At 39.7% G+C, this 25,009-nt stretch overlaps 1 long non-coding RNA gene across 2 annotated transcripts; it reads left to right on the top strand.

Moving 5' to 3' along the window:
* The first annotated feature begins 10,065 nt into the window (after nucleotides 1-10,065).
* On the top strand, nucleotides 10,066-23,838 carry LOC143216300 (uncharacterized). 2 transcript variants are annotated; one of them, XR_013010542.1, is made up of 3 exons: nucleotides 10,066-16,961; nucleotides 19,552-19,750; nucleotides 20,339-23,838. It is a non-coding gene; the product is annotated as an uncharacterized LOC143216300 (long non-coding RNA). The 2 variants fall into 2 exon arrangements; XR_013010543.1 differs by having other exon boundaries at nucleotides 10,067-16,932.
* Nucleotides 23,839-25,009: the final 1,171 nt, after the last annotated feature.

Genomic DNA, 25,009 nt, shown 5'->3' with positions numbered 1-25,009 from the left:
TTAGATACTCGGTTATACGTAGACGCCACCATTGGCACGATTATGTGAGGGTGCCATGTACGTGCACGGCGAAATACACTGAAATAGATGTAACACGGGGGGTATATATCTACTGCCGGTAGATATATACCTGGAGCCTCCAAATACACTTTATGAAATTCCATTTTATGGTATCTCGTCGGAGCCGAGGCCTTCGATTTGGTGCTAAGAACTGAAGCAACAGGTGTGACGCTCTAGCCTTCGCGTCGTTGCTCCCAGAAGCTCATGTAATACGTACGTTGTCGAGGCAAATCATTTTAAGAAATCTTTTATTCACCTTGGTTCGGCGGCATGTATAGCTCCCTGTATCTATTATGCCCCTGCATTCGATATCTTGCGCACTGATTTTATTTACAACCGGAGTATCGGAAATTGCGGGGTTTTAGCTTCACGCGAAGCAAATTTTTCAGATGACCAGACACTATGATACTTTTCAAACAGACACATACGTCAACGAACTTTAAAGAGAAATTTCGTTTTGTTAAAATATGCTTTGCTCTTGTTGCTCATTTTATTCGACAACTTTTTGCCAGCCTTCAGTGCACTGATTCATTTGGTCATTTATAGACTGTGGATCTTTATGCAAAATAAAAATTGCCTGTGCTAATTGCAAGAACTGGGAGTCAAATAAAAGTTTCTCGTCTATTATAATAGTTTCAAATTGATAATGATACATCGATTGTTCTAAATTCTTTAATAAAGTCCACATCCTAGTCATTTATATTAATACAAATATTACATTGAAAAAGAACAAGAAGGTATGTTTTTATAACAAAGATGAGTAAGTAAAATTTAAAACAATAAACAAATAAATAAATACATCATTCTCATCTAAGCAAAATTATTGAACAAGGAAATACATTCCCATGTATCCTCCTGTTTGTAGTAATCAATTCAGAAAATATTGATTTTGCATAAAGATCTACAATCTAATTGTGACACAGAAACTTGTTCAAAGTATAGCAGTAAAACTAGAAGTAAAAATCCTGTACATGAAATAAAATATAACTGCACTACAAAAACTATTTATAAGCAGATACTTAATTCTGTACGAATTACGAATAATTTCCTTAAGATTATCATGTTTCTCATAATTTTCGTATAGTAGTTTCCACCTCAAACAAAATTTTGTTTTCATGTTAGTAGTTTATTTATGGGTAAATCGTAATTTGTTAATTCGTGTAATGCAGCTAGATAGTTTACACTTGATCGTATTGTTCGATCGAGCTTGCGCGATGTCGTGGAGCCATCGCTGTGCTCATGTCTCGGATCTTTTAAGCGGCGGGCAAACCACTCACGCGGCGCAGCGGACCGCGAAATCGACGCTCACATATGAACCGAGTACGAGAGGTCTTCTGTTCTTCTCTTTTGCTTCTTTATCTCAACGTAGGAACGAAGAAAGAACGGCCGAGCCGTGCACATTCTCCACAGCCAGATTTCCACGACCTTTTCCCCGCCTTTTCAAATATATTTTAACGCCCGCTTTCACTTCCGGCCTCCTTTGTGCGCTGAAATCCCATCCTTCGAAATCAAAATTTCGCTTGTTTGAATTATAAAGCCGTTTTGTTCGTAATGGAGCAGGGCAAATTTTATCTGATCGTTACGTGCCACGGAATCGTGACACCCTTCTACTAAGGGGTTACGAAAAACAAATTGCTTTGCCAATATGATTAATTAGAATGGGAAAACGAATCGATATAACCACGACATTGGCATGTTAATGCCTGACTGGAAATAGTGCGAGATTTAACAATATTTCATGTAATTTTGCTTGTGTCTTAATTTAGTGAAATCATTCGGTAGAAATACCAAATTGTTTTATTTAATGTCGGTATCTTTATGTTTGTTCTGTGCGAGTATGTATTAGGTTGTCCCAAAAGTTTCTTTCGAAATGTGCTCCTTTAATATTGCTAAATAGTTATCAGGTTGTCCCAAAAGTTGGTTTTTGATTCGTGCACATAATGCAAATTCATGTTAGGAAGTACTAAAACATTAACATAAAGATTATCGCATTGTTTGTATTTATTTAGTAACATTAAAGGAACACATTCCGAAAGAAACTTTTGGAGCTGAGTCTGTATTATTATGAGCCGAGTTTTCCTATTATATTTATAAGAATTCAAATAATAGATCTAAAAAATGCACACTACTAAATGAACAAAAGCTAAATATTACTCCACAAGAATAACAATTCTTCTCATATAATATCTGACATCTGACATCTTATTTCAACATATGTATTGGGATAAGTAGCCTGTACATTTACAATATACTTAATTATTCTTGCATAAGTTAAGATCAGCTAATGACACAGATGGCAAACAATTTCTGACCTAAAGTTAATATTTTACACGTTCGGAAATTAATTTTATTACGTGTTTTCAGTTTCGTCATCTTAGCACATTTCTGTTTCTATCAATTTACATAGTGATTTTAAACTTTCGATAGTTAGAGAATGTACTTGTGTTTTAATATTAATAGTCCGACAGAATCATCGTTTTATCAGAAGTTTTAATCACTATTTCCAATCAAATTTGCGATGCAATAATACCTCAATTTGATATGTCAAAATTGGTTAAGATAATTAGTATTTCAACTACGATTCCCATTTTTATGTACAAGCAAGTCCTTTTCACTGCTGAATACTTCTAGCATTAAAATCTTTAATGCCCCACAAATTATGCTTACATCCTATAAATATCATTTATTTGTCAGAATGGCAAATATTATTGATGATAAGTGTTATTAATTCAATAATGCTATTTTGAATTTACACTATTATCTAATTAACACTGGAACAGGGGAGCACTAAAAGCGGCCGATATTTATTGCCTTTTAAAAATAACATACCACACATTCATCGAGACAGTGCATACCTTCTACAAACTACATTTGAATAAACAAATGTATCCAGTAAAGTGTCCACAAAGCATTTTTACAATTTCAGTAATTGCAAAATAAAGAATCTAAAATTTGACATTCGGTATAATTTTTCTAAATTTACGATTATTCGGATTGTAAAGGAGCAATTATGGAGAACAATCAATAAACCTATTCCGGAAGAAATAACGTCTTTTAATATTTTTACACAACACTGTAAAATGATCACTGGTACTGGTACTTTACAACTCCCACAAGTCTAAGTTAATAAAAAAGTGAAACAAATAAATATAAAGGAAAAAACCATCTCAATCGTTTTCATGCGACTCACTGGTAGTGATCATCGGTGACATCCGTGAACGTGACGGACTAGAATCGACGCAATTAAAAAAAGAAATGTCCGTGTGAGCATAACGAGGGCAGACAGTCGTCAGTCGCCGAGAAGGAAGTTCATTCGGAAGACACGTATGCGAACGGTTTCATTCGAAAAAGGGGGGAAGAAGATAGATTTATGTTTGAACGCCAGGCACCGCCGTGTTCGTGTCGCCCCTGCAGGGAACAGTGACTAAGAAGAAGGGGTGGAAGCCGAACGGGGGAGAGAGACAAAGAGGGAGTTTTAATGTATGCCTACCGAGAGAGGCTATAAAAATCAATACCTCAAATTACCAGGCAGTACTTAATTTTCTTGGAGCAACCAGCCCCGGCACGCTTCCTCTGTATTCCCCTTTGCCGCCGTCGTAGCCCCCTCCCCCTCCACCCGCCCGCCCACTCCTCCTTCCACGAAACTCTGTTCCGTTAGCAGGGAATCGACAAACGAGACGGATTTCCCTGCATTCACGTGCATTTTACTTCCAGTGGGTCCTGCAATTACGCAGCGCGGAAGCATTTTTAAATTTTAAAGGGGAGAAAGCGGTATTAAAAATGCAGGAACGACGACAAGAGCCACTCCTCTTTCTCCGCCCTTTTTCTCTTTTCACCCCCCCCCCACCCCTTTCCTCTTTTCACTCTTATTTCTTTCTTTTCCTCGCCTTTTTTTGTCTTAATCATTAAATCGCGGGAAAGGCAGACCAGTGGCAAATCTGAATTACTTATAAATAAGTGCCGATCTCGGATGTTCTTAAAACTTGTATTGAAAGGGGCAGGAATTATTGGAGATACGAGTTGAGGACGCTCTCCTCTCTGCCTTATTCAATTACATAAATTAAAGTTCATTTACGCTGGAGCGGTATGATATAATTCATGTATAGCAGAACCGCTGAAAACGCTTCCCGCTGAAACACCCGCTCCCTGTCGTCGTAATCGTGTGTCTCCTTGCAACGTTGCGAGCTCGTATAATGACCACGATTCGCCGTTGATAAAATTTTCACGCGATGAAACTGTGCGCGTCGCTCGTTTCGCATGAATCGAAACGCTACTGGGCCGAACAGCCATTCTGGGTAATGCAACAACAAAGGTTGAATGGTCTTAGAAACGAAAATTTTTTGATTTACGTGTCGGTGATTATCTTCTTAGGGTAAAACAAGCACCTGATGTAAAGGTTTTCCTGTACATACTATGTATAAACACGACAAAAATATTTATTGCGTGTATCTGGAAATACGCAAGTACATAACTATTTTATAGTACTTCCTTTCAAAATTCCTTTCGTGAGCTCTTAATAACAAAAACATAATTTTTATTAGATATATTACAACGGTTCCAATTTTCCAGGTAATATACATAGAAGCTACCATTTTTGTTTGCACTATTTCTATGACTCGTTTCAATTTTTTATCAATCAGAAATAAGCTAGACGGATTTGTAAATAATTAATATGTATACTGGATTTTTTAGTTTCAATATAAACTGGCCCTTGTATAATTTTTAAAAGGGATGCGCGTCCCTCGAGTTTTGCGATTGGTCGTTTTAGCCTGTAATTGAGAATTCAAGTTTTTCAGCTGTCTAGCGATTAGTGCCTTAAATCTGTGGTTGTCAGGAAAAACGCCGCATGTCACAATTTCAAAAAATTTGAGTTTATGCATTAATTCAGCGTTAGAGTATAGGATTTACGTATTTACCAGAAAAGAATCATGAAAACACATTCGAAAGGCTCAGAAAACAATGCAATTTAACCAACGTCCTATGTCAAAGCATTAGTGATTAAAACTTTAAACGGCAATATCTCGGAAGTGAAAGTATGCGACATGCGGCGTTCTTCTCGACAACCACAGAAATAACAACTCTAAAAATCTATTAGTAAATTCAGGGGGGGGGTCCGGTCGTCGTCCCAGAGCTTAAATAGGAAGGTGGAATAAAATCGATCACGCGCGATTCGTTTTCAAATGCCGACGAAAAATTGTGAGAGGGTGGGAGACCTCCCTCTCAACCGAAAAGTTCGAATACACCAATTTTTAAAATCAAAGGCTACGCCTATAGCCCCGTTTTAAGATTTTGGACCACCTTTTTTCGGAAAATCCTGTATTTTACCGAAAATTACCAAGAGAGATTGGCTAATTGATTAGTATAAGTAAAGTGTGCGAATAGTTCAAACAGCATAGATTAAGCGGTAGTACATAAAATAAAATTAGGTTTATGCGATTAAATAAACGGCAAGAAATAATTCCAAGCAAGGCCCTTATATAATTTGGCCCTACTCTTAGGTTGAACCATGTAAAGAATTATTTTGAAAACTATTTTGGTATAAAATCCGCAGTCTAACTGTAAATTATGCCTTTGGTTTAGTTTAGCCGTATACCGTGCAGAAGAAATAACATGTTTGCAGTGCCACAAGTGGCACTAATTGACTATGAATTGTAGATTATGTCCCATCCAGGCGCTGGTCCAAATTTGACTACTCTCACCTCATTCAAGCGACTGTAAATTGCTTAAAAACATTTTCCAAAATAAATAATATGTGCATCGATTACAGGAAGCAGAAACTAAATAAAAAGTTCTGTCTTTCTTCCTAAAAAAGTTGATTAAATTATATTAATCTGCCTCTTGTGTCAAATTGTACCTGCTCATTTTTGTCATAAATGTATAAAATCCGCAAACAATCAATTTATTAATTCCGTAATTGGTTAGATTATACAATGAAACATCATTATATCAAGTAACTAACAGTTGCTATGAATAAAATAAGTGAAACTCGTATGAGACGCACGAAATTCTCGCAGCATTCACCGTGCTAATAAATATGATTTTTTATTAACTAGAATCCGCGTCTGACGTTTTTATCTAGCTACGCAAACGTGAAACTCGTGCACGCGACACGTGTGCGATTTCGCAGCGTAACGCAAATTAATTGCGTTGATCAAAACCGAGAAAAAAATCGGTGAAAATAAAGTCTCGTAGGCCTCGACCCCCTAGTCACAAGCAAGATTACGACTGAACTCCGGCGGAAGGGTTGGAACCCCACCGCTTGATTTTATTGCCCGCCCTCTCTTCCTTATCCACTCTAGCTTCGTCCTCCTGCTTTCCTTCCTTTCCAAGTCGGAGTCCCTCGTTTCTTTTTCTTCCTTTCCCTTTCGTCGAGTATACTGGTTACCGGTGGTAGGAAAGTTTCCTCTTCGTATTCGGTTATGTGAGAGAATCTCCGGTATACGTACGCTCGCGCCTACGTGTTGGTGTCTCCGATCAACTGACCCGCGCAAGACTGACCGAAAGAAAGTGTTTCCGCGCCAAAGGTCAAGGCGCTGCACATCCGAAATTAAATGCTGCTGGGGGCAGCTCCACGAGTACCGACCACATAAAGCTTTTAAAATCGGAATAACTTTTTTAAAATTGCACCAAACGCTTCGACTTCTTTTTAGCAATCAGAAATATTCATTTACTGAATGACGTGCCAAAGAGATTTTGAAAAAATTGCAATTGGTAGATAATTATATGAAAAAAGGCACTTTTGAAAATCTTTTTATTTCATGATTTCTTTATTGAGACCATCATACAAATATACATCCAGTTCAAAAGGTAATAACGCGGACAGATCGGAAATGAAAAATCACTTTTTCATGCACGCTAGTTTACTCGACAGTTTCTAGGTTGACGGTAGCTGTTACAACCACAGAAAGTGATTTATTCTGTTCAAGGACACATGCATATTTTAATTACATTGTCATTAATTTGCGAATAGTGACATTATTCCAAGAAACATAAGGTCCTTTTAATATACATGTAGATTAGTGATAGAGAGACTAAAACCTGAAAAATTGATTTAAGTAAAGGAAGTTGCAATACGTGCATCATATACCCAAAAATGACTGAAGGGGTTATACTTGGAGACTCATATAACCAAATTAAATAAACAAAGAATTTAACACTGTGTTCCCTATAAAAATGACAAGATCGATTTTATGTAGACTTTGTGCAGTTTCTATTATAATACGTGCTCTACGAAAGATATTTACACAATCAATTCTTATAAAATCATTTTTATTATTTCAATAATTGTGAGATAATAAATGTGGAACCAGTCATTTTGACCAGTGGTGGTAGGTTTAGTGTTAAGTTTATCTTTCATAAAATGGCGTTACATTAAACCGTAGTATTAATTCCAGAACGACCGAGTATTAAAAATGACTAATTTGTATTGCCTTTTTAAAACAATTAGATTGCATCTATCGAGACATTGCACTATTATTTCTAGAGAATCTGTGTGAACAAATACGTATCCACAGAAAATAGCGTTACAAGTGTAAAACAAAATCTGCAATTTTAACGACTGCTAGTTCTAATGTTAACCAATTAAAAGTGTAACCAGTTAAGACTTGACCCAACAACATATGTATACATATTGAGGAGTGGCCCTTTCTTCCCCTACAAAGGGCAGCAGTTTTCACGCAGAGCGGCCTCCGTTTAGTGTGCAATGAGTCGAAAAGCAAATGAACTGGTCCCAGCCCGGAGTATATACGAGGCATGATCCTACAACGCGAACTGACCACCACTAGATTGCGCTGGTCATGGTTGTTTCGACTCCCTCTGGTTCCCCCTTCACACTATCCCCCTCTCTTTCTCTCGTTGGGTCGGTGTCCCACCTTTTTCTCTTATTTTACGACGGTCTTTCTTTCTCGCCGCTGCCCTCTTCCTCTCGCAGACTATAACCCCCTTGTTCCCCCTTTTCAGAGAACAGATTCTGGGTTGAAAAAGGAGGAGATCACGGGGGATAGCGAGGGAGAGGGAGAAGGTGGACGACCCGAGAAAAGAGGGAAAACGAGAACGAGGTCCGAGAGGGAAAGTTGTGAGGGTGGGTGATAAATTGATAGTGGACGTGCGCCACGCGCCCTTCTCCAGGCCAACAGACCGACAGACCAGCAGACCGAATGACACCCTCACCCCAATGAACTGCCCCCGACTGTTGATACTCTTCCCGAACTGGAATTAAATGATCTCCACGGTCGTTCGGTCACGTAAGCTATCGCTTTACCGCAGAATCGGGTATATTTGATTGAGAGCATCGTATCCGATAAGGTCGGTCCGTTTTCTTCCAATTGTTGCGCGCCGAGACAACAGAGATGCTTCCGAGTCAATCACATACAATTATTGACACGTTAACTGCTGCACCATAAAATCCTGTCCACAAAAATCGTGCCGTATCACAATTTATTTGACACGTTGAATGCCGCAGGGGTCATTGGTCACCCTCATACGTTCCTTAGGGTGAAAACTCACCCTTGTACGTTCTTTGCATATTGGAAAACAATAATGTGTTAAGTGCCATACTCTAATAGAGGTAGTCACCCATTCTGAAAAATATAATTATTCTACGTAATGTATTCCTTGATATGGCATTTGTGACGGGCAGAAATGTATATTAATTATACTGCGTTATTAGTGTCACGATCAGAATTTCTTCATCTGATTATTTAATTACGTCTATTGACTATGTAACTCAAATATTTCTCCATTAATGTACAAATTAATTGAGTCTAATATTAACAAGTTAGTATCCACAAATATGATTCGTGGTTAAACAATTCTCTTACAAAACTATCTTAGCTTTCTGCACAATAAAATGATTATCGTTCCATATCTCGGTATCTAGTTAATTAATAAAATTCGCGATATAGAGATACGACAAACTTCTATAAACACGTATCGCTTATGCGCACGCAGTGAATTCTATTCGATCGATAAATCGAAAACTTGATCCACCTTAATGGTGCTCGGGACGCGTTGGATTAATCGACCGTGGAAGATCGTAAAATTATGTCGTAAGATGCGTTACGCGTAGAACCAACGAAAGCTGAAGTTTATAGTCAGAAGTAAAGAGGGGTGAACGGGGCTAGAAAGGGAGAGAGAGAAAGTGAATAGTAAATCCGAGCCCAAGTTTCTGACCTTGTTCAGCTTATTTACATAAAGTATCTTCGAACAGGTGTATTATTCACTACGAAATGATTATCACAAACGGAAAGTCGATTATTAATGACAGTTATAGAACTAAAAATGAAACATACGGTAAAATAAAATTTTGCTTGCCTTTTGTCAAGGAAATACTGAAAAGAATCACTGAATTTTGTTCGTAAGATATACTACTGTGCAAAAGAATGATACACCCGGCCATATTTAATAGAAAAGCGTAAAAAATCAAATAAGAACAAGGTAAGTTTTGAGAAAGGATTCCGCTGTTCAATTGAATAGTTCTGAGAATATATGTGTTATTGCGGATTATGTAATACTGTAAATGCAATAAATACATAAAGATATTGTTTGTCATTATATCTTATAATTATACTGGGTGCTTCTTTCTTTTGCACAGTAGTGTATTTCAGAAAGTGTATTGCGAAATTACTGTGTACCTACGATGAGAGACTACTCACGTTTTCATCTGATCGAACAAAATATCCCGTTACGTTGTTGATGCCATTAGAGCTGAAATTACATATGCCTGTGGAGATGTCTCTTGTCTGATATATTTGACTTTTTCTCTCAACGAGATGCAATGACAATTATAGTAACGTATTTAATCATTTGCTTTCCAGCAAAATATTTAATTTGTCTGTATAAGTTTAAGTTTTCTTCTGCAATGTATGAATCAGTAACTTAATCCTTGTGCTTTATGCAGAATTTAAAGTAGATAGAATTCTATTCCTGACAAGGAAGAACTATGTAAAACATAGCCGAGTTGTTAGAATAAATAATCTGCATGTTGACCATTATGCTAATCTGATCGACAATGTAGAAACTAAACATAAAAAAATGACTGATTCCTAATTTTTCCTTTCACAATTACTGAAATTATGAAAATGTTCTCATGAGAAACTATCGAATCAACTTCTCTATTGAAAATTGTACTATGTTTTGCCATGATTACAAAGCAATATACAGGGTGTCTCAGCTGAAGGAGACCACCTAAATATCTCCTTTATTTTTAATGGCACAAAAAAATATTTTTGGCATAATTTAAATGGTATCGAAGGAGGAATATATAGAAGAACAATTTTTTTTGTCCGGTTATTTTTTCATAGCTTTTTCAAGGTCATCGTTATTTTTTATCGGGAAAACTTTATTTATTCCATCTTGTTAATGACTTTAGCATATTCAAATGTATTTTTTCAGCCGCTATAAGATGGAATGAAAAAAAAGGTTTCCCGATAAAAAATAACGATGACCTTGAAAAACCCTGGGTATGAAAAACGTCATTCAATTTCTCAATTTTGTGGCGAATTAATAAAATGATCAGCTGAGGCATTAGGAACAATAAAAAGATTAACATCGGAAGATTGATAAATAAAACAGTGAATGGTCCTAAACATTCTCGATTATACGGGGTGAAAACGGTCGACAACAACTTTGGTACAATTACTTTACAGCTCTCCTTGAATCACGTTATTTTAGCTAACAAAACTTCATGGTCCACCCTGTATATTTATATGAGTGGTCCGCCGTCCGAGCGTTAAGAATAGAAAATGAATATCGTTAATTCGACGCGTTTCTCGACAAGTTAATTAACAGTATATGTAAACTAAACAAAATTATGAGGAAGTGTTATAGGAGATGATCCGCCGTCTCTCCCGAAGAAGAGTATAAATTAAAAAGGAATAAGTACACAGTGGCAAAATATTGAAGTAACCGTGGTAGTAGCGGCCGAATGGAAGACGCGACTTCCGTTTTAATCAGTACGAATCCAAGTTATTAAAATTCCAGCGGAAATTTTCACGGTTGAATAGAGTCGGGCTAGAGGGGGAACGGGGCGGCCGGGCCAGGACCGTGGACGCAGCTACGGCGTCCAAACGAAAAAGAAGCCCATTCATTCCAATTGACGAAAGATACAGAACGCCCGTCTTGGCCGCATCGGACAGAATATCGGCAAACTAAAAACGTTAATTTATTCAATGGCAAAGGGGCATGAAGACATGAGAGTACTGCACCCTAAGAGATGAGCTTGAGAACGAGGAAGAACAGAGAGAACTCCAGAGGAAGGCTGACTGAGGAAGGACTTTCCTGAGGGTGGAACGAGAGGTGGAGAAGGGTGGCTTAAGGGAGAGGGTGAAGGGGGAGTGGGAGCCGATGAAGGGGTGAAGGGACTTTAGAGTCAAACGAAAGCCTCCGGCAGTTTTTCTACTGGCTTCGCCCGAACTCTTGAATTTCGCAAGTTTTTTCTTTCTGATTTTTCTAATTAATTATCGGTATTGATTGGTTCTCGATTTGACTGTGGAACGCCTTTGGCTACAGACCGAAGAGATGGAAATGACCGCATAGAATAACCGTAAAAGGGAGGAGAAGCCAAGCGAATTAACTGTCCATGATTTTCCTGGACTCTTGATTAAAGAGTGGCTTTACACTGAAAGCTAAGGAAAGGATTTTCGATACCCAGCCTTTCTTTCTTCGTCGTTCGTCGTCCTCCCTGCTACTTCGGGGAGAAGCGTTCCAGCTGCGTATAGCCTTCAGATTTATGACTTTGCTTTTCATAAGGCCAATATCGCAATGTATCATTTATACTCGTTAGGCCTCCTGTAGGGGTACATTCAAACTTATTTATATAAACACACTTTACGTGAATCTCTGATGTTTCATTTGAAAACAGTATTTTTAACTCATTAAAACATCATTCAAACATTCTTACAACTGACTTGGACAATTTTCATTTTCGCATACCGAAGTCTACATATTATTATTATTTATTTAAAGTTCTTTTTTAACGTGGTCACATTAACAGCGAGGTCATTAGCGTCCACATTGTCTACACACTAACAACAAGAACATTCAAATCGAAACATTTTTTTTAGAAATATTAAATAGGTTTCGGCAGGGTTCACAAAAGAAAATTAGTATTTTCTTCGATCCAAAATCATATTCACAAAATGTTCAATTTAAATGCTTGTTCTAATTATATAATGTGTAGTAAATTTCATTAATATCGCCATTTACGGCCAAACATCCAGAAAGTAATGTAGATGCATTAAATACCGATATGAGACAAGTGTCATTTTGTACCAAATGAACCGCTAGATCGTCAGCCCGGACCACTGTGCGCCACCCCGTCGCGTCGCGTCGCGTCGTAAAAGTGGAGCGGTCACTTTCCATCACGCACGGGCCTTTCCTTTCGATCGGTCATCGCCGGGACAACGTCGAAACAGAGCAAAATCTAGTGCACGCTATCCAGCGAACCGACGATTAACCATTCACGACTTTTTCCTCAAATCCATCTGGCCGCGAGAGCCCAGTAGAAGTTTCTCGGAAGGTGGTCAGTACGTTGTAAGACAGAGGATTGATTGCCTCCGAGGTTTCACGATGAAGCGGCAGGAAGAGAGAACGAAGAGAACGACGGAAGAACCGTGATGGAAAGCAAGAGAGATAACAACAGAGTTAAGCAGAGGGTAGGGGTGTAAGGAAGGTGTGCCAGAGCGAGAGGAGGATAGGTGAAACGGTTGAAGGGGTGAGTCAAGGGTGAACCATCGGGCTGAGAATGCGGCCAAAGTACGTGAGCAGGGGAATGACTTGTGGTTGTGTGTCGCAAGATAGGGTTGCTATATACCACGTGCTCTGTTCCTGCGTCCGTTGGTCCGTTCGTTTCTCGCCGTACCGTCCGTTCCTAACCACTTCTCTTCTATCCTCTTCCTTTAAGGTCCTTTCCAAGACTGCCCTAGGAGAGGATGGACGAGGCGGTCGAGGGTGGCTTGCAGGGACCAGCGAGATGTTCTTGCACTTCGGACGGTTTAGTTGTGTGTGCGCACTACCGTCCTGGTGAAATTGTGTGTGAACCCGCACGTGCTTCGTGTGAGTAGCTATACGTATGCACATGTGCACGTGCGCACGTGGCTTCACCTTAGGCCCCCGTACCGCGCAAACGTCTGCAAGAAGGACCAAACGCCGGCCAAGGAATTACGTACCACTACATAGCTCCGCCATTTATTTCGAACAAGAACATTAGCGGCAGCGGATCTATCAGGTGGCACGGACTGCTTAAACGCAACCTGCTGACATGGACAGGTACATATTGCACGGGCACACGTGCCAATCCATCTTCACCTATTCAAGCCGTTGAATTTTTACCTGTGGGTCCGTCTTCGCGAGTGTCCTAAATCGATCGTACCTCAAAAGTATTAGAGCTAGCTAATTCGAAAGGTAATTAAACCGCGACTTTCGACTACGCGCACTTTTAATTAGAATGTTTAACACAGTCCGTCGTTGCTTTCGTACCGGTGAATGCGAATGGTTTGCGTCGTCGAACGCGAAGAAGAGGATATAGAGGCGCAGATATAGAGATTGACGAAGAGTTCACGGAATAATCTCCATTCACACGGAACGCGGATCATAGAAAAGCTTTCTCGGTGGATGGACTCGCGGTTACGGTACTGCACAATAAGTTATTCGTATCTGTTCAAGAGGTATAGAAGTTCACTTTACAGGATGACACCCGTTAAATGCCGTGCCTCGCTATAGGGACTATCGGACAAAGCATGTAAGGAACTCGGATATACACGTACAGGATCTTTCGAAGCGTGTATGCGCATTCGCACGCATACCACCGTGCGCGAAATCTCACGACAAATACACACATGTGAGAAGCACAATAATTACTATAGGTAGTAAGGAGGGTACCCCGCGGGGTAGCTTGGCCAGCAATCGATATATACACACACGCATAGGGGACACGCATACACACACACACACACACACACACAGTGCGCTCTCGGTAGTGTGAACACACGCAGCAGTCGAGTGCGCACACCTTTACACGGTTTACATAAGTGAAGTTCCTTGGCCACCACCCTCAGTCACCACCTCTTATATACCCCCTTCCAGCCAGTACCACCCTCTCTCTATCCTCCCACGCTACCCTGGCCCTCTTCCTCCTGCTTTCTGCCCAAGCGTTTCTAATTTGCATTCCCCTCCGTTTGCACTCCTCACCCCTTCTCTCGCTTTCTCTCGCACTCTTACCGGCTCGTTCTCTCTCCCTCTCTCGCGGCTCCCTCTCTATCCATCTCGCTCTGCGTCCCCCTTGCAACCACCCCCGCCTTCTTCTCATCCTACACCTTCAAGCCATCCACCCAACAACCCCGTTGTCCGTCTTGCGAGGTTTCACGCACACGCGTGCTTTCGTTCGTGTACCACGCATACGATGGGAACTCGGAGGGTGAGAAGTGGGGCGGGGGGAGGAGGCGAGACAAAGAGACCACCCTTAACTTCGGGCCAGGGAGTAAGACGGCCAGGGAGTGCGGGCAAGGAGGATGAGGATCGGTCCAGGGCTGCTGCAGTTAGGTTAGGGCTGCCGGTACCTTCTTAATTCCTTTCGTCGGGCTAGCCTGTATACCTATACGCTTTGGATCTTGATCGTTAAAGGTGCCGGGACGACCCGCGTCTTCTATAATTTCCTGGACGGTCCTCGTCGTCCATCCTAATCATATTTTTAACAGAAACACAATCTCCCTTCGAGACGAGATCCTCCCACCCGGTTAATTCGTCGGATACCAAGATTGTATCGATCATTCTGTCGGACGTGTGCCACAACGGCCATACTCCCGAGTTCGTCATCGGACAACGGGTCTACATTCTTCGCGCGACCGGTCTAATATTTCTGATTTCTAATTAGCAAGTCAATTAGCGGGCCGCGAATCGCGCTCTTGTAAATTTATCGCGCTCCCTTTCCGCGGCCTTTTTTGCGCTAACTTCGCCCCCGGATTATGAATACATAGATGGCGAATTTAATAGTAAGAGTTGCATCGCGCGCTGTCCTGCAGCAGTTCTTGATCCGGAGTTGAGATTTATGTTTGCATAAATTAGAAGTTAGCGATTCGAATTATCGTGACAATACCAATCACGAGTCACGAAACACAGCCGAGTGGCATTCTTGAGTGACACTATCTGAGCCGACCTTGCGTCCAGACCAATATTTATACACGCGTGGCTGCTCGTTACGCAGGGAACGAATTAAAAGTCGTATTGCTGACGAATTAGAATTTTCTCCGTTCATGTATCAAATATATTGCTGAAAGTGTATTGTAGGGTAAATGTGCCTTGCTTCAGCCCTTACCCAGTAGTCTATCCTGTAATAAATTATTTGTATACGAGCACACAATGACCAGCAGAGGCTCGCTTCCAATGTGTAACACACACACATACGATACAACATTTATATAAATATATACATATAACAGTAACAAATATAAATTTTCTTTCCTCTTCTGTGAAATGATCAATGAAGAATTTGTAGTGACTGTAGCCTGGGTGAAAATCGTCCGGCAAGTGGTTAACAATAACAACCCTTAAGATGGCTGACTGCTGGCCTCAACCCTTCGAAAACGACGGTCGATCGTTGGCTTTTCTGTGTATGATCAACGTTAACTGTGTATGATGTTAGGCACGTTACCATAACCCATCGGTGATTTGGACTTCGATATTTCTCATAGCTGTGTTCAAACTGTAGGAAGTAACCACTAGCTGACCCTGTATAATCAATTTTTCAATATTCATCGGAGTCAGTATGGTGTGCTGATGTCGATGTTAATTGGCCGAGTATAGGAACGATTACCGTAGTTGAAGGTAAACGAAACAATATCGAGAAACATCCTGTAATTAAAGTAAAACTGATGCACAGTATTGGCCGAATACGGAAGGCCTTCGGATAGGACAATGGCAGCAATGAAGATAAAGAAGGGTCGTGCCGGGCATAATTCCGAAGTGCGTTAAGAGATCCAACTGACTGACGTATCTGTTAGGGATGGATGGCAGTAAGGGTTACGAGCATCACTCATCAGTAGCGGCCATATTGCCTGCCGGTACCCCCAACCCTTCGCGGGGAGCGCGAGCCCTGATAATTCCCCAACCCCCTTGCGCTTTCTATCTCCCTTTCTTGGGGCTGTTCTTCTCGCTCGCTCGGCTGTTCGCTAGCCTGCTCACCCTTAGTGCCTTAGTCTTACCGGTTTCTTCTCCTTTTCTCCCTTCTTCTTCCAGCAACGCTTCTTCTTCTTATTTAAACCCCAGCGCGCGGTGCCCGGGCTGCTTAATGAGAACCTCCACCTCTTCGTACCACCACCACCACCACCACCATCGTCGCCACCACCACCGCTACCACCGCCTCCACCACCGCCGCTCGCCACTCTTGTCCCCTTTCGGCCCCTTTCACCCCCGTTTCAACCCCCGGCAGCCAGCCTTCTCGTTTTCCACCACGCTCTCGTTTCAACCAGTAACGTGGGGTTCACCCAACTCCCGACGTCGAGCTACGACCCTTACACGCGGCCAGCCTGCCACACACGCGAGACATTTTAGACTTTTAATATTGATTATATGATGAAGATGAACGCTTCGACTTGCCAACAATCATGATACACCCGAGCGCGATCATTCCGCGCGGCTTGTCTACTGAGCACTCGGCGAATCCACCGGTCAGCTGACGTTGATGACAGCTACTCAAGCTGATCGATACTGGATCGAAATTTAGTGCGTCCAGACGACGGAATACTTCGAAGATACGTCGATCTCTTCCGAGAACATTCTTCATGCGAGGGAGCAAGAGGGAGCATTTGTTACCATCTTGGACGTTGAGTTAGTGAGGACACTGATGAGTCGAACTTTTGGGAAAATGTCTTGAGTAATGTGAGATTTGATTGTTACTGTTCAGTTTTGTAAGTTTCATGAGCTGCTACGTCTGTTCCAATGTTGTGACTATAATTCTGTTGCTTTACAACCCACTTATGAAGTGTTCATTGTTACCAGCGTGCTGGAGTACATTGTTTTTTGCATATATACCTCAAACTTCAATTACTTGAGCGCAACAGACTAAAGTTTGATGTAGTAATGAGATTGATCTATTGTGGTTGTGGAAGATAGGTTTTGAAAATTCTATGGATATTAATAAGAGTCGCCTTGAATATTTATTATGATTATAATGAATTTAGGCACAACAATACTATATATCTATATTACATAGTATTGTTGTGGTTAAATTCATTATTATCATAATACATATTATAAATATTGAAGAGACATTCAAATATTATCTATTCAACTATATAATATAACTATATATTATATAGTTGCTGAGTTTGAAAACACTTCTTTTAAATTTAAAACTTTACCCTGTGGTTTTGTTTATATTTTTATATAAACAAATGTAACAAACCTCGTACCTTCATTCGAACCTGTTCAATTTTATTAGGCAGCTTAAATCCGTCAAAGTTGCAAAAACATTGGTTTGATTCTTAAAGTTTAGAAATCTTTTGTATCTGAAGCTACTTTTAACCCTTAGCTGTTGAGGGATGGCTCAGAGTCACCACTAAAAATTGCTGTACCATTCTTCACAATATTGTTTACATTACTGAATACGTTTAAGTATTGTGTAAGGTATTTATATCAATTTCATATCCATAAAATGAAAAAGAAACATATACAATGGAATTATTCTAGGTCGGTAGAAATATTTAATTTTCAAGTTAAACTAGCTCCGCGTCTGCAAAGGGTTGACTCTAATAACCAAATACGGAAATTTCATTTCCAATAAAACATTTTATAGAAGAAAATATTGAAATAAATTTCCAATCTAATTGTGTCAATTAATTCTCCAATTGTATAATTGTCTAATTGTGTAATATCAAAATACCTTACGTAAATGCTAGGAGGGAAAGTTCACCGAGAGTTTTAGAAATTAAGCTCGTATCGTATCTCATTTTTGTCGATAACGACCCCATTGCTATGTTCAGCAGGGTGGCGCGTATTTTAAAGAACCGGGATCGTTGACTTTCGGCTTTCGTGATGTATACGACCCCCCTTACGTTAAATTTGGTCTAGGAGGAGTTATTACCGTTTCGTGTGTAGTTAACCAAATCAGAGTTTCAATCTGATTTGTACGTCCTGACCATTGATTACATTTGGACGAATTAGGTCACATGTAAATGAAACACATAAATCTTTCCTTTCCCTTTCTTGACTCTTTTCGAATTGTTTGGGAGCAGAACGTACGGTACCGGCAGACACGACCAAAGTCATTCGCGTTCAACCATTCATTAAGTGCCACATGATAATGGTCATTTGATTTCAATCGTGCATTGGCCTTTTACAACAGAACATGGGCTTTGTTCTCCACATTATATTTAGAATACCCACTACCTATTTTGCATGTGCATTGTTGCACACATAACGCAACAGTTTTACGGTACAAAGTTTTTTAACTTATGAGTAGATGAAATCGAACGTGAGAAACTGATGAAATAATTAAGAGAAAAGGAGAAAACAATGTAACTAGTTATAAGTTATTACCTTTCGTCGCAATTCTGTTTATCTTCTCTCAGTACATTTTATATAAAAACATAGAGATCATTTTTTGAGTAGAAGTTTACCAAAGCGAAATAAAAACCCTAGTCACTAATAAATTAACAAACAAAATATCGCTCATTCTATTTTCAGCGAATCATGAGCTGTCGCGTGATCTAATTGTAAGGCACACTATATACATATATACATATTTTTATAACATACTTATCAGTTGTTACACGTGACGCAAAGTGTATGGTTGCCACTATAGATAAGAGTATAAAATAAGTACTAGTATAAACAAGTCTCGAAGTATAAATATATATTCGTATTATTATCTTATTTTGTATTACATACATTTTTCGGAAGAATGCAAACGTCAAATACTTTTAATTTGCACAGCATAGTAGTTTATTATTCGTATTCAGTATGTAAGTATGTATTCCTACTTTCACTTTACATTTTGAATTAACAAATTAATTTTCATTAACATGTCACGTTTCAAAGAAATACATCTTAGAATACGAACAGAATAAATATTTTACAGTATTTACAACAAGAAAATAAGTGAATGTTTAACCTGAGGAACGTATGAGGATCTTCCTTACAAGATAAGCAAAGCACACGGTTTTTATTATTATTAGCGACACAAATGTATGCTATATAATTATATTCATCTTTACATGATCAATTAAGAAAATCTATTAATGCTTGTTACAAGAATACAGACAAAAATGATACAGTTATGAGAGGAGATAATAGAATAATGTGTACACAGAATAAAAGTTTGACACAGATCTACAGATACAAGAGTCACGAAGAATATCTTTCTCTGTCCACCTACTTGCATAGCACAATATATCTAGGACATATTTACGACTGTTTTCTCTGTTGGCAATTGATCAGCAGGCTAACGGTTCATTGTGTAGCATACCAATAAATAACTAACGTTTTTCCTTGGCTCAGGATCTACCTCTACAATCGTACGAGAAGATTTTCGCTGCAGGAATGTGATCGATGACACGGAGGAACAGTATGAAAGCAGTTATCAGACTTTCGACACGAAAATTTCTGCAAACCGTTTGCTGCCCATAAATCTACTCTCAATTGCTCTAATATGAATCCATCCTACAGAAACAATTCGATTAGGCTACTGCTCTTCACGGTAAGTACATGATGTAACTTGAAATCACTATAATGCCGATGTAATAGATAGCAATGCAACATAATTTTGTCGGTAATACTTGAACTAAGCGATTGAACAACTTACAATTCGCGCGCGAGTAAGTTTTATAAATGAAATAATAATATTTCTGCCGTGTTTATTCATTTTTATTTTAATTAGTTTCTTCATTTAATTTATCAGGGGAACGTGTGTATATTTACATTTTGTTTCCAATGTTACTAGACATTAACAAATAACATAAATTCTCCTACAGTTCTTAATTTTCAATTTTCTCGTATATTTATGTTTACAATTTTGCACCGGAATAAAGTTAAATGTATACATTTTAGAAATGCATCACTCGTTTAACATTAGCACAATAAAAAAAAAAGGATAATATAATAATAGAAAACAACAATTGTGTGAAGGAATTATCGATTGTTTACAGCAATGCGATAACAAAACGAATTATACTGCATTCGTCAAACAGACACGTTCTTTGTCGCCACCCTAACATTCATTGTACCTCCGCGTCGCTTCTGCGAAGAAGCTATTTTCTCCACTGTACATAGACAACTTTTCTCGCAGTTATGTTAATTTTCATTGATTCGCCATGTTACCCGGACAATGGTATCCGTCAGCAACAATGGCATGCGATTCAAACATCTAATTCAACTACGTCGCGAGGACGAAAAATATAAACGATACACAAAGATAATACGAGAGAAGCATGGGGCATCTACAAAGGGTCGTTTGATATGGATTCAGCAGATCGATTCGGATGCAAGATTCAAAAGCCGAGCGGTGAGATCGTTCGTGAGACTTGTCGGGATGCAGAAAAATCGCTAACAAGCAACGGCCGTTTCGCAACGGTCTGCCAAAATCGCGGGAAAACGAGCCGGCCGGGTATAAGCGAGCAATTTACCGTATTAAAATCTGCGTAGCAACATCGTTCTACGTTCGCTTCTGGTCTAATCGCGACGCTAAGGCACCCCCCGTCCGCTAAAAGCCGGTCTCTGCATATATACATACATTCGCAGGCTATTACAGGGACGACATTTGTATTTCTTTGTGTCGGGCAAAGCGAATAATAGAATGAACGTGGATTAAGACTGTACGGATAAGATCGTTTCAAGGATCCACTCGAAAGGCAGGACCATTGTCCCGATCGAAACGATCTACTAACCGATCGTCTCCTCCTCGCTCGTCAACCCTCTCTTCGTTTCCCTCCCCCGACGCAACTCTTTCGCTGTCCTTCTCTCTAGATACCGATAACCACCGTATCCCTCTGCCTATGGTCTCATCTCAGCCGTGCAGTCACGTCTTCAAGGGAGCACGACGAAGAGGGACCGAGAGAGAATCTGAGCCGAGATGAGGAAAAAGAGGGAGTAAGAGAGAAAAATGGAGGGAGATGAAGAGGGCGAGAGCGAGAGAGAAAGAGAGAAAAAGAGAGACAGAGAGACGGAGATAGAGAGGGAAAAGGAGAAAGAACCGACGAAAGCTTAAAGGACAGAAAGAAAGAGTAAAGAAGACAGAGGGATAGACAGAGGATAGTGGACGGGGTGGTAAGGAGCGAAGACAGAGGGGAAAGAAGCGAACCGGAGCGAGAAAGAACGAAGGGGTGGGGGAGTCGCGTTCAGAAGAAGAAGGAAAGACGAACGGCCGGTGGGTCGTTATTTTTGTGCCTGCTTCGTCTTTAATTTCTCCCCTCCTTTTGCGCCACGGCGCGGACGCCGCGACGCCGAGCAGAGGAGCCGTGGCTGGTTGGTGTGCGGTTGTCTTAGTTCGTATGCATATCTCAGTGCCTCACATATTGATTCAGGGCGTCATTACGCGTCTTAGCTCGGCCCACTCCCACCACCGCCTAAACCACCCTCCTCCTCATCCACCTACTCCACAAACCTCCACCTTCACCTCTTCCTCCTTCTTCACCTCCAGTCCTCCTGTGGCTCTCCTTCGCCGACCCAACCACCCACCTACCCTTGCTCGAACCTTTACTACCCCCAGCTGGAAGAATCTTCTTGCAGACCGGTCCTTCCTCCCTCCAACCCTCCTTGCTTAACGACACGCAAATCTCTCTGTCTCCCTCTCTCTTTCTTTCTTTCTTCTCCGCGTCTACGTGTCTTTGGCCCTCCGTTTCTCCTTCCCCTTCTCTCTCACCCTCACCCTGTCTCTCTCACTCTTTCTCGCTCCTTCAATCCCCACCCCCGTCTCTCGCATGTTTGCGTGTTGTATTGTTCTCCCGTACACGTGTCCACGAACACATGTGTGGCCCCCCGCGAAACGCGAACACACGTATCTCGTAAAGGACACGCGGAGCACGGAACGCGGAACCATAATCGATATCCGATTAATTTGGGTCGAGAAGAAATCTCTTAGCCGGAGTTCCTTTCCGTGGCAAAGACGGTGGTTCGTCTTTGGCGACCAGCGAGAAACTCGATCGCTTCTTGGGGCCGCGGATGCATTAGAACAGCGACGAGAGATTGTTGTGCGCTTTTAATATCCGAAGACGACGATGATTACGTATACTAGACACTGCATAGGCTCCCTCCACTTCTTCGCGATAGATTGGAGCTTCTGTTCGGCCGGCTTTGAGGGCTGTGTCAGGTAAGATCGATCGGTGATCCAGGACGAGGGAAAATCTGGGACCGTGTCGTGATCTTCTAGACAGTAGTTCGAAGCTGTAATTGATCAGACCGAGAAAATCGGGACAGTAGATTGCGACGCTAACTGGTTACTCGTCATTCTTGAAGGGTCCTAACAGCAACGAAGTTATTGTAAGTATAGGTATATATACATAGTACATAGACTGCGAATTTTGTACATTTATGACAAAAATGTGTGGACGTAATTTGAGACAGTAGGATGATTAAAAGAATTGAGTAGCATCAATTTTCGACGTACTAAAACTATTAAAGAATGAAAGAAACTTGTATATGGCTAATAAGCCTTGCACTTCGTGCTGCCAATTTTTATTTTCTGTAAATCCGCAGTCTAGTGATTATATAAATAAGTAGACAGCGGATTTTATGCATTTAGGACAAAAATGGATTAGGAGAAACACAGATAAGTAAAAACATTCGAACAATTTAGAACTAGTGTTATGTTATTTTCAACTTATTGAATCTATTACGAAAGGAAATTAATTTGTATTTTATTCTAGATTTCTGCAATCGAGCAGAGAACTTTCATTTTGCATTAAAATCTGCTGTCTAATAACAAGGTGATAATAATATTAAAAAGTTGTAATTAAATTGGATATTTATAGTAGTGTTAGAATTATATTTGGTAAACTAGATTCACATTCGTTTTATTATTCATTAAGAAATATAAATTGTGTGCTAGCAGAGTTATATTGTACCAAGTTAGTAATTTATATTCGGTCTGTTGTTGAGACTATCTACATGATATTTATACGTTAATTATATGAGATTGTGATTCTATAAGTAAATGCAGAAAACAGTACATTGAGATCAATTTGTGTAGATTTACATAGTTGTTTTTAATACTTCGTCCGTTCAATTTAATTTCATCTCCTACGTTTCAATTTAAAGTTGCCACTGGCCTCTGAAGAGTTGTTTACTATGCAAAAATAAACGGTATTATAATTTGTGTTATTTCCGTTTACAGGGAACTTTCTGCCGACATTTTATATAAGCTTCTAACGTAAAAAAGGAGACAGTTTAATGTAAATAGATGATTTACATGTACCATGCACCTAACGCCACCTACCTGCCAATTCCTGCAGTGAAAATACTGTTGAGATGATGGTACATATCGGTATTGTCAGGAATGTAAAATTTTAAAAAAGTCTATTAAAATATGATATTCCGTAAAGAAAAAAAAAGGAAAATTAATTAATTGTTTTACTCGTGTGTGTTTGTTATTTTCGCAAATTAAAAAGAAAACCTATGACACCGACGAGAATCGGAGGAGGTATGAGAGACTCATTTGTAGTGCTGCCACCGACGAGATACTATTAAAGACTGCCAGCTCCTGTCACCGACGAGATACTGTTAAAGACTGCCAGCCTTACGGGAGTTGGCGGGACTCGAATTTTTCGGTGTTCTCTTACGCCCTCTAGGATATATTCTGACTGGAGTGAGAAACAGGAGGCCAACGACGGCAACGACGGCATTTCGTCGGTGCAGAAGACACTGTATTGGTATCGTGTTAGCAACGCGCCCGCGCGCTACACTCACCAGCGTACCTTTACTATATCCGTGTGCGCTGCTTGTGCGAGCCACAATCTATTTTTAGAACTTGCCATGTTGCCATGCTTTACGGCTTACGGAAACGAAACTGAAATTCGACTGTCGAGCCGTCGAGCGTATGAATCGCAATCTGGAGCTAGCCTTCGGGTCCCCGTGCAGCGAGGATTTTTTTTTTATTTTTATTTTTCATTACTTTTTTAATTACATTTTTTAACCTTCCAAAAAATTAAAAATGTTAAAACTATGTTCAGAATATGTATTCATTTTAAATAGAAACGTTTTGTTACTGTCATAATTGCATTAATAAAAATTGGTATATGATCGAGAACAGGTTGATGGTATTTATTTGGACTGATTGGAGAATACGAAAATGCAGGAAGTACTTTTTAGTTTATGAAACAATTTGTAGATTTATTAGTTGTCAAACAAATAATAAAATAAATTGTATAATATATATAAATTGATTTTATACTAGCATACACACAATTTGATCTTCTGTCTTCCTATAATATAAAAATACAGTCATAACTATAATTATAATAGAATTTCATAAAATATTGAGGTTATTGCAAACTCATCTTTTTTCGCGATAATGCTCTAATTTTATTGCTTCTCTCGAATGTCCATTTCCTTCCGAGACAGTGCGTTTCTAAGTGTAAATAAAAAATGTTGATATAAAATGTATCATAATTAAACTACAATTATTCTAATAACGTAGAATGTAGTACATATTAAGTTTTAATTACCAGGATTTTCATCTTCGACGTTAAGCACCTTTTACTGCTTCTCGTAATTTACGTATATGGACATTAGGGTATATCGTAGATATCGTAGTATATCGTAGACGTTATGATATATCGTTGAATTTGTCTATTTTCTCTTTAAGAATCCGTATGTAGCATAAACAGTTGTTGATAGAAAAAACATCCGTGACTTTGAAAACTTGAAATAATTACTTTGAAAAAAAATTTTTTCTCTGATACTATATCCACCTCCTCATATACTACAATTTTTGTTTGAAGAGTTTTTTTATATATACATAACT

This window comes from Lasioglossum baleicum, chromosome 15 (genome assembly GCF_051020765.1).
Source record: "Lasioglossum baleicum chromosome 15, iyLasBale1, whole genome shotgun sequence".
In the NCBI taxonomy this organism is placed as follows: Eukaryota; Metazoa; Arthropoda; class Insecta; order Hymenoptera; family Halictidae; genus Lasioglossum; species Lasioglossum baleicum.
The sequence above is the reverse complement of the archived record's forward strand: the minus strand, read 5'-3'. Positions and strand labels throughout refer to the sequence as shown.